This window comes from Pleurodeles waltl, chromosome 7, assembly GCF_031143425.1.
Source record: "Pleurodeles waltl isolate 20211129_DDA chromosome 7, aPleWal1.hap1.20221129, whole genome shotgun sequence".
NCBI lineage: Eukaryota > Metazoa > Chordata > Amphibia > Caudata > Salamandridae > Pleurodeles > Pleurodeles waltl.
Window position 1 is genome coordinate 31,967,503 of NC_090446.1, and position 14,357 is coordinate 31,981,859.

The 14,357-nt window shown below is 40.5% G+C and overlaps 1 long non-coding RNA gene across 1 annotated transcript; it reads left to right on the top strand.

Moving 5' to 3' along the window:
- Positions 1-322: 322 nt before the first annotated feature.
- Positions 323-14,079, top strand: LOC138247152 (uncharacterized). The gene is made up of 3 exons (XR_011194349.1): positions 323-406; positions 12,586-12,693; positions 13,856-14,079. It is a non-coding gene; the product is annotated as an uncharacterized lncRNA (long non-coding RNA).
- The last annotated feature ends 278 nt before the right edge of the window (positions 14,080-14,357 follow it).

The window sequence follows — 14,357 nt, forward strand, 5'->3', positions numbered from 1 at the left end:
AGATAAATAAAGATTTGCAGACAATCTTGGCCACTTTCTTTCAGACATCCTCCTTTCTTCAGGAGAACACATTATTATTAGCACAATGCCTGCACCACAATTTTGTACAATTGTACCTCCTGTTTGTAGTCATTTGACAGTGAAAGCCATCGCCCACCAGTAATTAGAAGCTCTTTCCAAGAACTTGGACCTGATCTGAGCTGTGATAAGGTTAGAGTTATCTAGCTAAGAAACGTGCATGATGTTCACCTGAAGCATCTGTCTGTGAAGAATGGGCATGACTGTGGCCCTTTCTAATGGTGCTATTTTTCAATTTCAGAACCATCCAAGGACTCCTTGTTTATTACAGTGTTAGAGGTTCTGGCAGCTCTGCTGATGGTGACTGGAATAGCCCTTAGCGTACTAAGTAAGTGTCCATTTTAATATGATCATATTGAGTATGTTCAATTATGCATTTACTGTCAAATAAGCGTACAATTTAAAAATATGTTTAAAAATCTAGCAAGAAATAAAGACTTATCTGCGAAGGGGAAGCTGTCTACCTGGGACATATTTCCCTTTGAGAATTGTATTGGGAGGCCTTGAGGGGAGCAGCCAGCGGTCGAGGGGACCACTTTATGCAGTCCCTGGTGGCTTTCATTCGTTAGAACACCAATCCAAAACTACACATAAAATTATTAATGTATGTATTTAATAAACAATATGTAAAACAGTATAAAAAATGGTACATACAAAAATTGTACAGAAGTTCTTGTCGGATTACAATTTCAAACCCTTGGCAAAAGTGTCCTCACAGATTACCAATGTACAAATCACCTACATATATATTGTAATAATATATATTACAATGGAGAGCTCACAAATAAATCTAGTCTGCTAACATTATCTACAAGGTACCCAGTGATACACTGCTTCTTTGTCAAAAAATCATATAATGCCAAACTAGTCCTATTGAAATTACATGAACCGTCTATGATCAACATACTTAAGCTTACTGACTTGGGCCTATAGTTTTGGGCTTTTGACGCAGGGCACACAGCAAGCCACTTTGCTGCACTGCCTTGTGTCGAAGGGAAAGGGCAGAAATGCACCATATTTAAGCATTGTTGCACATTTCTGTCCTTTCTCACTGTGCTGGTGCCCTTTTGGCAGCCTAGTGCTAATGCGGGTACCCTTGCACCATGGTGCAAAGGTGTCTGCATTGTGGCCAGGATTGTTTTTGTGCAGGAAGGAACACCTTCCTGCATGAAAACAATCCTGGGAGGCATTTCCTCTTTCCTTGTGTGCCACAGAATGCAGCACACATAGAAAGAGGAAAACATGAGGAGAAATAAAGATATTTCACTTCCCCTGGAGAGGCGTAATGGTTTGGCTCATCCCCACATTTACAATCTCTTCTACACCTAGGGATGCATCAAAATCCATCAGTGTTGCTTGAGAACACCCACCACAATAACCATGAAGCACCCCCCATGAGCAGAGTAAGCAACGCAGCAGTTTGCACTGCCTTGCCTTACTCCATATCTATGAGACCATTCAAAGGCAAGTAAAGTTGCTTTCTGTGGCCTCATTGATATAGATTCACAATTTAAGGGGTTCATAAATATGCCTCTTAGTCAAGTAATCACAATAAGAAAGGCCTACTGACTTTGGCAAAACATTTACATTTGTTAAAACAGACTTACAGACTTCAGCCAATGAAAACATGAACCTAAGGCCTCTTCCCAAGGAGACCTTCATGGAAACCTGATTAATTTCAACATTAACAACAAGATCCTGAGAGACAAACAATATATTTTGCCAGAGTCCATTAGCAATGAACTCTCAACTAAGACCTAATGAAAACTTTTAGTTGGCTCAGTTTTCTACTATGGGAACTCCAGTTCTTCTGCAACTCCTGGATAGTGTAGAAACTCTTAGCAGCCTGTAATATCTGCCAGTGTCAGCCACCCATTGCCTTTACCGAAGTTAGACCCCTGTTCCCCAGGATCTGTTGATCTCAGCTCTTTTACCTTCATGAACAGTGGTGTCTCTTCGTTTAGATAGCGGCACCCTTTCAGTGTCCTTTTTCAGTGAGATTAGCTTCTTTTAAGATGGATGCAGCTACCAGAAGGGTTAGCATTCGTCAGTAGGAAACTGCGTTGATAACTCCACAAGTCAGGCTTCATCCCTGAAGATGTATTCACATTCCCTTTCACCAGCAGGCAGTTGTTCCTGTCTCCAAGCTGTCTACAGCTCTCTTTGCAAGGGGCTCACCCAGGATAACATTCCAGGTAAGGAAGCTATAATTCAGAGATCCTGGCTGTACAGCTTGCATAAATACTATGCAATCTTCTGTGAGGATCCATTATACAATGATCTGGGTTTCTATCCATTGTTTATTGGGGTTTGCACAAAACTGCATTTTATATGATGTTTAGTATCACTACAATACTACTACTAAAGTAGTACAAAATGCTATTCACAAATCTGAGTGTAAATTTTCACCTCCAACTCTCTGTCTTTTCTATGGGGAGATCCTCACATGTCTAAGTTTATTACCTAGTATTAAATTTGAGAGGGACTGGCGGAGTGGCTGAAAGAAAGAGGCATACTTACTACTAAATGGGAGATGTTTAGTGAGGAGTAAGGGGAACGCTAAGGAGGGGGTTAGATAAGGGCATGCACCCACCCACAAAAGGGTAAGCCCATTGCTAATAACAAACTGCACTTTTAAATCTCGCACTACAGATAGGCAAACGCTGGTACAGCATGACCCTTCTATTGAGAATAAAGCAGTTAAGGACTTAATACTCAATCAGAAATAATGTTAAATTACATTATTTATTAATATTCATTTTTAAGAAAAAACAATTAAACATCACTTTTAATAATTGTTAATGCAAAATAAAACACTTTTTTACTTTGGATGGGAATGTATTTTTTAATTTAACATAAAATTACTTTAACAGTGCTGTAGCATTCGTGTATGTTGATGGAAATATAAAATAAAAAAGTAATGTACACTACTAATTAGCATAAAAATATTGTTACTAATTTAGTATACATTTTAACAAACTTTGTTTTGCCTAGATTTACCATTGGGTGGTCTCCACTTACTATGGAGTCTCACTGTGGTAAACTAAAGGGAATTTCTAAATTAATATAACATGAATTTTATTCAAATATAAGTAAATAACTTTTAGATAATTTTACAATCATGTTTAATAAATATTAATGCATTACGTATATGTGTGTTTATATATTTTATATTTAATTTAATATATTTAATAAAATGTTTAGGTTGACATTTAGTTAATTGAGCTGCAGCATGTTTCTTTTTATTTTACATTTAAAATAAATGTATAAAAATAATTTGCAATCATAGTTAACATAAACGTATTTTTACTAACTTTTTCCACGTTTAATTAACATATTTACTTTTCCTCATACTTTACCCAGACTCCAAAATCTTTCTAAGCTAAGGTATAGGGGGAAATTAAATGTTTATGAATATGAGAGAGAGAGTGAAAGTGGTGGGGTATTTGAGGGCCAGTTTGGAGGGACTGATCCTCGTGTCAAAGAAAAGGGAGCTGAGAGCAGAATAGGAAGTAGAAGCTTCAGTTTTCAAAACGTTTCAGATAGCTTGGTTGGACACATAGGGCACGTTTTTAGAAAGAATGAAGTGACTCAAACTAAAAGATTAGAAGGTTTGAGGGATTAGAGGATAGGGTTGTTAGAGTGACAGCAACAGAAACAGAGGGTTCAGGCCCAAAAAGGAAATGTTGGAAATGTGGTGAATATTAAGGCTGGAGACCATAGGGCTGAAGTGGATCAAAAGAGGTTAAACTGGTACTATTGATGGTATTGTAGCCTCAGTGGCATACAGTGGCGGGCAAGCAGGGCAAGATATGGACCAGTGATTATGTTAACATATTTAAGCTACTACACCTGTAGACTAAGTGCAAGGAGGGACTGTGGAGAGGGAGCATGCAGAGAGGCATAGGATAGCAACTAGTATTGTGACATGGATAGTACCTTTTACTTTCCCTTTTAGTACATTTTGTCAGAGGTTCCCAGAGTATATTACACTGTTCAGATACCTTTACAATGGTCTATATATCATAAGCAGGCTCAGATTAATTTTGGTGGGTTGATGCAGCTAAGGTAGAAGGAGGAATCCAGGAGAGGTTTAGACCTATCAAAATCCTGATGTGAGAAACGCATTGATCCATGGTTTCTGGTGATGATGGCATACCCATGCCTCATAGGGTGGTATTTAAAAACCACAAAAGGTCATAGGAGGCTGCGTGCAATAAGTTCAGACCTGGGTCCCATGCTCTCTGTGTCACTGGAGCCAAGCTGTAACTTAGACTTCTTGTAATCAGCCTGTTATCACCTTTTGTGTGTTTGATGATGGCAACCTAGTCAATTCTTATGGTACACTGTACAAGTGAAAGGGGTAGAGGGCAAGAAAGGGGTCAAACCTTGAGTGAACTTGTTGGGGGTATACTGGTTCTTCAACAAAACCATTTGCCAGCACTTGCCATGTAACTTTTAGCACAAATGTTTGCAATGCAACGGAAAACATCCATTGGTGCAATGTTTTGGGGGACATGTGTCAGATTTAGTTTCAGGTATAGAAAATATGGCAGAGTAGTGTTGGGCAAGGCGAAGTATACCGGAGAAGATGATGGTGATTGGATTAACAAATAAGTGTACAGGCGGTCAGCAAGGATGTTAGTGACAGGGTTCACACATGGTTTTAGTATTCCTTACAAAGGCTAACAGCTGGGCTTCTAGGCAGACAAATCAGTTAATGACATGATGACATTTTGTTGGACAAATTACTGAAAGAAGTAAAGGGTGGCTGAATGGCAGGGTCATTGTTCTGCATCCTGCTTTTATTATTGAGTATAGTACAAAGCAAAAGGGGAAATCAAGATGATTCATCAGTTTTCTTCTCCTGAAGGCAGCTCATATAATATCGATGTTGACCAAGTGAATCTCAGTTTCCTATTCCAGCATTAACAGGGCAGTGGAAATGGTACAGATATGGGTAGGGATGCAGTGATTGACAGAACAGACATCAATTTGGCCTTTTGGCTGACACCTGTGCACCCACCTATTAGTGATTCCGTTTCACAGTATGTGTTTTGTGAGGAATGCTATACATAAGGGTTACTCTGTTGCAAGTGCTGTTTTTGAGACTTTAAGCTCACTTTTGGAATGAATAGGTAGGAAGTTGTCAGGTCTGAGCAAGTGCTGACATGACAATCTTCTGCTGCTATCTAGAGCAGGAGGTGATGAAAAATATAAGCTGTTGATACATGACTTCAAGAGTGTGGCTGCTCTGTTTGATGTGTCCCACAACATCTATGATGTTCCTTGACACTGAGATGGATTCTATCGTAATGGTTTACAAGTTACCCAGGGACAAGCTACAGGTGCCAAAGGCCTTTCAATAGATGGTGCTAATTAAGAAGAAATGTGATCTGCGGAAATGTCAACATGTATTCAGTCACTTTAATTTTGCATGTAAGGTGGTTGCTCCTGCCAGCAACCACCTTACATGTGAACAAATGGCATGTTCTGTGAGAAGGGCTATGAAACCACATCACAAGATGGGGATCACTAAAAGGACGCAACACGTTTTGCTGACTTACATTCATTTCCTAAATAGATCACTGTGACAGGTTACACATTTTCTGATGTGTTAGTTGCAGGTAGGTTAAGCTTATTTTTAAAGGATGAGGGTGCACAGAATGATGGCCAGCTGACTTGAAAAAGTGTGGACACAGTATTGTTTTTTTATAATTATTTTCAGTGTTACATGCTATGATAATATGGGGATGTAACTGAGAAGTAGAATGTGACTCTTGTCACTGAAAATGAGGCAGTGGTTAAAGTGGTTAATAAGTTGTTAGCCAATGATCAAAAGATACTAGGAGAATTTTTACAAGAAAGTGGCTCAGGGCAGTACAGCAGTTAAGATTGCTGTGCTGCCCTGCACCACAACGAAAGGGCGAATTGCACAGTATTTATGAAATATGGTGCATTTCTGTCCTTCACCCTGTGCTGCTACCCTTTTGGCTGCCTAGCGCCAATGCAGGCAGCCTTGCACCATGGTACAAGGGCGTATGCATTGCATGAAGGATTGTTTTTGTGTAGGAAGAGGCATCTGATTAAACAAACACAATCCATAGAAGCATTTAAATCTTTCTCTGTGTGCTGCAGAGATTTCTCCTCACTATGCACCCCCTGGGGAGGTGTACAGTTTTGACACATTCCCAGATTTACATAGCCTCGTAAATCTGGGAATGCATCAAAACCCATGGGTGTTGTATGGAAAAACTCACCGCGATGCCCATGGAACACCTCCAGACGCAGAGCAAGGCAAATTAGCAACTTATGCAGCCTCCCCATATTTACTAGGACATGAAAGGCCACACAAAGTGGCTTTGCGTGGCCTCGTAGATATGGTCTGCACTCAGCGCCACCTGATCATCAAGAAAAGTGGCGCTCTAGCAGTGCACGGGGCTTGTGAGTATGCCCATGTCTGCTGAGAGAGCTAGTTTTATGCTAATTACTATGTGACCTTAGGCCTCATTACGACTTTGGTGGCCCCACCATGGGACCGCCAATGCCAGTGGGAGGATACCGCTGCCATACCGGTGATATCCCCCCCTGTCATATTACAATCTTCCTGTTGGGCTGACTGGCAGGAACATTGTATTACAACGTTCTCACCATGCTGGCCGGCGGGAACAGTTTCACGGTATTGGAATCGGACCAATACCATAGCATCATTGGAATGTGCACTATCTGCAAAGCCCTCCGCGTGGCCCCTGGCACTGGCTTTCCACCAGCCTTACCTGAGTTCAGCGCCGTGGCTGAGCACAACTCAGACCATTGTCTACCTGCTTTGAACCACGTTCCTGGCTGTGATGGCCGTCTTTAGGTGGTCCTGTCCGCCAAAGTTCTAATGTGGTGGTGGATTGCCAGGAGTGTGGTGGTCCCACTGCGAGTGAGGCGATCTGAAGACTGCCACACTCATAATGAGGCCCACTGTCTTCAAACTCATCATTTACTAAGTCTAATTAATAAAGTCATGGGATGCCTGGTCTCATCTTTAATGGCAGGAATTCCATGGGCTGGCATCAGAAGTGGACAATAAGGAGGCACCGTATCAGAGGACATAAGGATGTGAGGATAGTATAGATTTTTAAATTAGCTGATTGCTTACTGGTCCCAGTTACAAGGAACCCCTACCTTAGTCTTGGATGGATACTGTCAAGAGGAGATTAAAAAAGGGATAGGGTAGCGGTGGTGGCAAGGAGGGATAACACTGGTAGCTCCGTGTTATCTTTTACAGCAGTCATGATTGCTGGGGAAGTGCCAGTGACAGCTTTCCGTGGCACATGCTTTTTTGAGAACCAGTAGGGGAAGAGGTTTTGAAGTGCATCATAGAAGGATGGGCCAAAGACAATGGAAGGAAACAGGGTTTAAAAAGGGCTACTACAGTGGACATCCTGCAGGAGATTGTGAGACAAACAGGACTTGTATGTGCATGCACCTAAGGATTTCTGTTTTCCCACACTGTATCTACCATTTTATTCTTTGTACCATTTAGATTATTGGAGGTTGTTAGCACTAGTGATTACCAGAAATTACTAGGGATTACTGGAGGTGAAGTTGCAACTTGGGAAGTATTGGCTGCATACAAACTTGCTAAGTATCAGACAAGCAGTGATTGAGCAGGTTGAGAAAACTGTTTGGAAAAGGAGGATGTACACCTTCATTCTGAATAGGAATTGCAAATGAGGTGTATAAATTAGGCTTGGGTTTCATAGTCTGGTAGGTTTAGAATGGCCATTTGGACATATCATATAAATGGACTTTGTTGTTCAGGCATAATAATGTGGCAGGATGCACCAAAGCCTTAATTCTTTAATAGAGTGCTGAATGGAATACTGATTTAGTCTACCTATTTGATATTGTATATAAATAGCTTTAGTTGTTTGGGCATCATAGTCTCTTCCCTTAAGTAAGACACTTATGTTTTCAAGAGAAGCATGGAAAGATATTTTACTGCTGTTTGTGCAAGAAAGAAAATCAATATTTTCACTGCAAGTGAAAAACAGGGTACAGATTTGGGAGTTGTAGAAATAGTCAGGTTGCTCAGAGACACAGCATAGTCTGTAATATTTGGTGGATACCTACCTACTTGCATACACTTACATGTTAAAGCCAAACCTGCTGGATTTGCAAAAACTTGTGTGAATTGTAAAGTTGAACTAAAACATGGAAATTACATGTAAATCCGAGTATGCAGAGAAAACATAGTATTTGCGAGGATTACAGAACAGTTCTGGGAGAAAAATTGTGCAACTTCGCATATTTCTAGTTTTGAGCAACATTGTAATTTCTGTGTCATTACCTGTACAGGGTTGTGTTTCTTGAAGGCCAAATATACCTGTCTATTCCTTCTTAAGGATCAGACATATCATGAAAAAGTTAGTCAAGCACTAAAATTATTAAACCTCTGGGCTCCCATTTTGAAGTATTTGGTGTGACTTTGTATCATGTGTTTTTGTATCATGACTCCTGCTTATGTATAGTTCTCAAAGAATCTAGTGGCATATTTATATACGGTTTTGCATCATCCTTGTGCTACACGATGGGACACGGAGCGATGCAAAACCTAGAATGAGTTTTGCAAGCCACCCAAGGCCACTTTGCATGACTTGGTACATGTGGAGTAACACAAAGCAGTGCAAGTCACCGCTTTACATTACTCTGGCCCAGGGATGCGTTCAAGGGGTGATTCATTGGTATTCCAACACATCCATCCATGGATTTTGGTGCGTTCCCAAATTTACCATCAGTTGTAGACCTGGGAATGTGTCAAAATGCTATGCCTTCCCAGGGGAGTTGTAACAAGGAGTGTTATCTTAGCTCCTCATTTTGTTCTCATTCTGCAGGGCACATAGAAAGAAGAGTGGGTACTTGCATTGGCTCTTGGCAGCGAGAAGTGCACCAGCGCAAGGAGAGACCAGGAATGTGCCATATCTTGATAGATATGGCATATTCCTGCCCTCTCCCTTTCAAGCAGCACAGCGCATCAAGGTGTCTTGCTGTGTTATGTTGCTTGTACAAATACTAAATATGGCCCTACTATCCAAGCCTCTTTGCAGTGCTCCTCCACTTACCGTCTGGTAAACACAAATCTACATGTCCTTTGAATTAATTTGATTCTGAATTCCTCTGTAAATATTTGTTTATTAATTTAATTATTTCCAGTATACTACAGAGAAATATTCAGTTATGCCCGATACAGAATATCAATTCTGGATCCTAGACTGCATGTTAATCTTTCTCTCATCAGACTTTAACAAGTATGTCCTTTTAGAACATGTTAAATAGTTCCCAAGCACCTGCTAGGGAACTCAACTTCACCATGTTGTTCTTTTAAAGCATTATTATCTTGTTGCTCCACCCTTCCTGATAGTTCACTGCTGTTGAAAATTCGCTTACTGGTTGAGGGGGTGGTATCCTACTCAAGCAACAACCACAATTCCTGTTGGAGTGAAACATAAGCAAACCCAAATTAACCAGTGCCTAACCCTCTTGTTGCTTGGCACAAAATGCAGTCTAGCTTAACTTAAAGGTGATACGTAAAGAATGTAGGCAGCACAAACAGTAATCAAGTGAAAACACAACACAAGAACACTATTTAAATCTCACAAGTTCAGGCTGACCACGATGGAACACAGGCCAGACACAAGGACCAGGTTAGGCCTGCTGAAGAAAATACCTTAAATCCTGCTTGTGGAGCATTTTGATATCCTGAGTCACAGATGCGTCACACAGCGGCGGTTCTCAGGAGTTGTGAGGCTACGATTCTAGGTCCTGTGTCATCATCGAGGATCTTGTCGATGAAGGGCAAACAATTCAAATTTCTGTGTCGAAGATGTGTCATGCACCGCCAGTTTTGAGGAAGCTGCATGGCAGCGATACAGAGTCCTACATTGTAATGGAGGATGCCATTGCAAGACTTGCGATGCAAAGGCCTGCATCAGGGATGCAGTTCCAAAGTGGAGTTGTGAGGAGATGCATTGTGCTACATCGGTTCTGCCATCAGCACAGCAGTTGGGTTGGCAGAGCACCTTTAGGCCCACTTCCAAGGGCCTAGGACAAGGACGGCACAACTAAGGTGGTAGGACTTAACCGGAGACAGAGACCAGGTGCTGAGTTTAAGGTGGTAAGAGCCATTTCTGTCCCTGAGGCTCTGCTCAGGAGGCCAGACAACTAGCCCTTGGAGTCCCTCTGGTGTACTCGGGCAGTAGTCAGCAGAGTAGCAGAGCAACAGAGTAATAATCCTTCTTGCAGAGCAGCACAGAGATGTACTGAAAAGTTGGGCCTGAGGGTCCATTATTTTACCTGGTACCCACTTTGGAATAGGAGAAGGTTCTGGACATTTCCACCTCCAGAGGTATTTGGAATTTCCTGCCTCCCTGCCCTGGCCCCAGCTTGTCTCAGGTCACAATAGATTAGTCTTAAACCCTTTGTTAGACTTCTGAATCAGAGCCTTTGTGATGTGCAAATGTGCAAACACCTATGGTCCTTTGTCTCACTTCCTGGAATCAATACACAGGCACCAACTGCCAGCTACACCTAATCATGTGAGCCAAGATGCAGGCAGCTAACACCAAATGATTGGAACAAGAAAATGCCAACTTTCTAAAAGTGGCATTTTCGGAATTGTGACTTAAAATTTGACTTTACCATTAAAGAGGACTTTAAATTATAATTCTTTAGACACGAAACTCGAGATCCGTAACTGCTCCCAATTGAAAATGTTCACTTAGTAAATGTAATAAGTTAACCAAATGTTATCCTATGGGAGAGGTAGGCCTTGTAGTAGTAAAAAACAGATGTAAGAGTTTTTCTCCATCTGGACATATAAAACGTACAGGTACATATACAACTTTTTAAATATATTGCACCCTGCCACATGGGCTATTTAGGGCCTACCCTAAGGGTGCCTTCTATGTATCCAAAAGGAAGATTTAGGCCTGGAAAGAGGTGTATTTTGCCAGGGTTAAATGGCAGTCTAATTTGCACACACAGGCTTGAATTGTAGGCCTAAGAAATGTTTAAAAGGCTACTTAGGTGGATGGCTCAATTAGTGCTGCAGGCCCATTAGTAGTATTTAATTTATAGACCATGGATACATGTAGTACCACTTTACTAAGGACTTACAAGTAAATTAACTATGCAAATTGTGTGAAAGACAATTTCACCATGTTTAAAAGAGATATACAAGCAATTGAGCATTGATTAGCAGTGGTAAATTACACAGAGTCATAAAAGCCAAACTATTGGGTTCAGAAAACTCAATGGTGAAGGCAAAAAGTTTGTGGATGACCCTGCAAAGTATAACAACAACTAATGTTTTGTGCTTCATTTTCTATTTTTATAATAATGTTTACTATGCCCATGGCCATACTTACCACGGAAGGATGAATTAATTTTGTTATGTAAGATGATGTTAAAACGTTGTCCCAGTATGTATCTTATCCTTTCCTCTCTAGGTATTTAATCTTCTTTGTTTAAGTTGCCTTCTCCACTTGAGGTTCACTCTAGTTTTGCCATTAAAATTAGTTCCTTGTCTGTCCCTTTTGAACACCTTTTTTTCTCTACAACAATGAATGCATGTAGTGTGTTCTCTCTATCATGATTACCTTGTCTTCATATTGAAACAGTATTTCTAGATTTGTTGTATAATGCATCATTTTGTGTTTATTCTCTTGCTTCCAAATAATGAAAATTCGGATATAGTAGAAGGTCAACAGTTTGATTTATTTCCTAATGTTGTGTGCATTGTCTCATCTCGTTAGTAAATAACCTAGGACTAAAACTGACCTAGTGCAGATTTTAGATATTCTTTCTCTGTTTTAAGCAGTAACATTACCTGTGTCTTTGCTGAATTTAGAAAAACTGTAGTGACTATATTTCATTCGAAGACTCTATTTCAGGCTGATGAAATCTGCCCAGATAACATTTTGGAAAACTGTCAGCACATCTACTCACAGATCTTTTCCAACCTTTTTTTAACAGCTATACTCCTGCTTCTTTAATAGGTTTGCTGAGCATGTCATAGTTTGCCACCCTGAACTGTAGACTGTTCACTTTATTTGGACAATTAGGCTATCTTCCATATAAGCTTTTCTTTATTTCAAAAAGGTGTTCAAGAAAGGTTTTGAAAATGTGGTTGATGATTTTGCATTTCAACATTTGGCTGTATTGATCCTTTATTGCATGGATTATTCTGTTGTTCTCCTCTTCTTTTAATTTATTAAAGCTTATTTTTCATTACAGTGTTTCCTACCCAGAATCTTAGCATACATAGGAGACATCCGATGTGTCATTCTTTATAAGTCTTTTGAGTTTATATGTGATTCTAATTGGATGCATAGCATTCTTGAGGTAGTACGTGTATACCCTCATAGGTGATTAGCTCGCTGCACAAATCCCGATAACATAGCATAACAAAGCATGTATTTGCATTAAAAATCAAATGTTTTGACATTCATTTAATAGGAGCATTTCAAATGGCACAGAATTCCACTCCCACAAACAAAAATGCCTCACTGATGCTAGGACAAATGGAAGACCATGTGTGCGGTCAGCCTGACCGTGAACAACAAGGTAAGCTAAAGCTGACCAACTGCCATAATCAAGACCTTAATATAAGAGGTGCACTCGGTGACTTGTTAAATGTATCCTTACTCTGCGTTAGAATTACACTGATTACTATGATGGTGGTTTTATGACTCACAAAGCTGTCAATATCACCCCATTAAAGAAGCGCTAAAAGAAAATGCAGGATTGTAAGTTTCATATTTGTGTACCATTGAGTAATGCATCGTTTTTTTACTAACTTAATTTACAGAGCATTCTTGCAATACAGATTAAAGTATGATCAATGTTATGTTAACACCGCCTGCTCTAGTGCTACAACTCACACTCATAGAACAGGGTCTAAAATAAAATAAACATTTCTTCAGAGTTCTTACCAAAAGACAATGATGTTTGTAGCTTTCAGAAATTATGTGGTTAACATCAGTGAGGGTTATTTCACAAGTGGTCAGCACCACACATCATTTTTGAAGATTCTGCCTAATGTTTTTCTTCAATTCTCATGTATTTCTTCCTGGTTCCTTTTTTAATTTTTCAAGGTAGACATGGGCGTAAAAATAAACCTCTGTTTTGAACCACGTATTTAGAGTACATGTAAAAATAAATTTAACTCTGGCTATTGCTGTTCAACCATAAGAGCAATCACTACAGAAGCGGTACCACCAGAAATGGCAGACGGCATTTCTATGTTCTAGACAGTAATGTCTGAGTAAAATGAAAGGCAGCGTGAGTGTTCTCAGCCATATCAATCCACCACTTCAGAGGTGGATGTTCCTCACCTGGTAAGTGATGACTGTTGGGAGTATTCCGTGCTTCAGACTAGAACCCCTGGTGGTTGTTGCCAATTACCTCTGCTGGTTGAGGATACCTGTTTGTGAAATCCTCTGCTAAACATGATGAAACTTTTTTGTAATGAGGATAGAGATGTCTACTTAGAAGTGAGTTCTTACAAACACTGATGTTGCTAATGCAGTGGGGCAGCATTCAAACAATACTGGGAATGCTGGCTCCAAGAAAAGAACCCTTATCTACTAAATTTAACATTTTCTCATGTTCAGTCATTTGCTTTAAAGTTGGCTTTTATCTGTAAGTGATTGTGGATTACATTTGTATTATTAAACTTTATTTGCTTTCTATAATTGACCCTCACATTATTGTTATGTCCTCTTAGTCACTTCCTACATTCCGCTAAATCCCACAGTCCCAGACAAAAGTGCGTTGATGATGCTGGAGAGGCTGAGGGACCATTTGTGTGGTGAGATAGATCATGAGGAAAAGGGTAAGTCCTAATGGTGGCTGCTGTTTTTTTTTGTTTTTTTTTAAATAGAGGGGGTCCTGTTCCCTGAATTACACTGAATGAGCAACACTGGAAAGCAAGAGGGACAGTCCATGGTGTTATACCCCAATACATAGTGATGACCAAGGCGTACTATGAGCATTTGTGGGTTGGTGATGGTCAGCTACCAGGTGACTAAACATCACGAAAATCTGTTTCAAAGGAAAAACTAAGGCCCTCATTCTGACCCTGGCGGTCGGCGGAGAGACGGCAGTCGGACCGCGAACAGACCGGCGGTATTAAAAATGGCATTCTGACCGCGGCGGTCCCCGCCGCGACCGACCGCCACTTCTCCACTCCGACCGCCACGGCGGTCATGACCGCGGGGCTGGAGTTT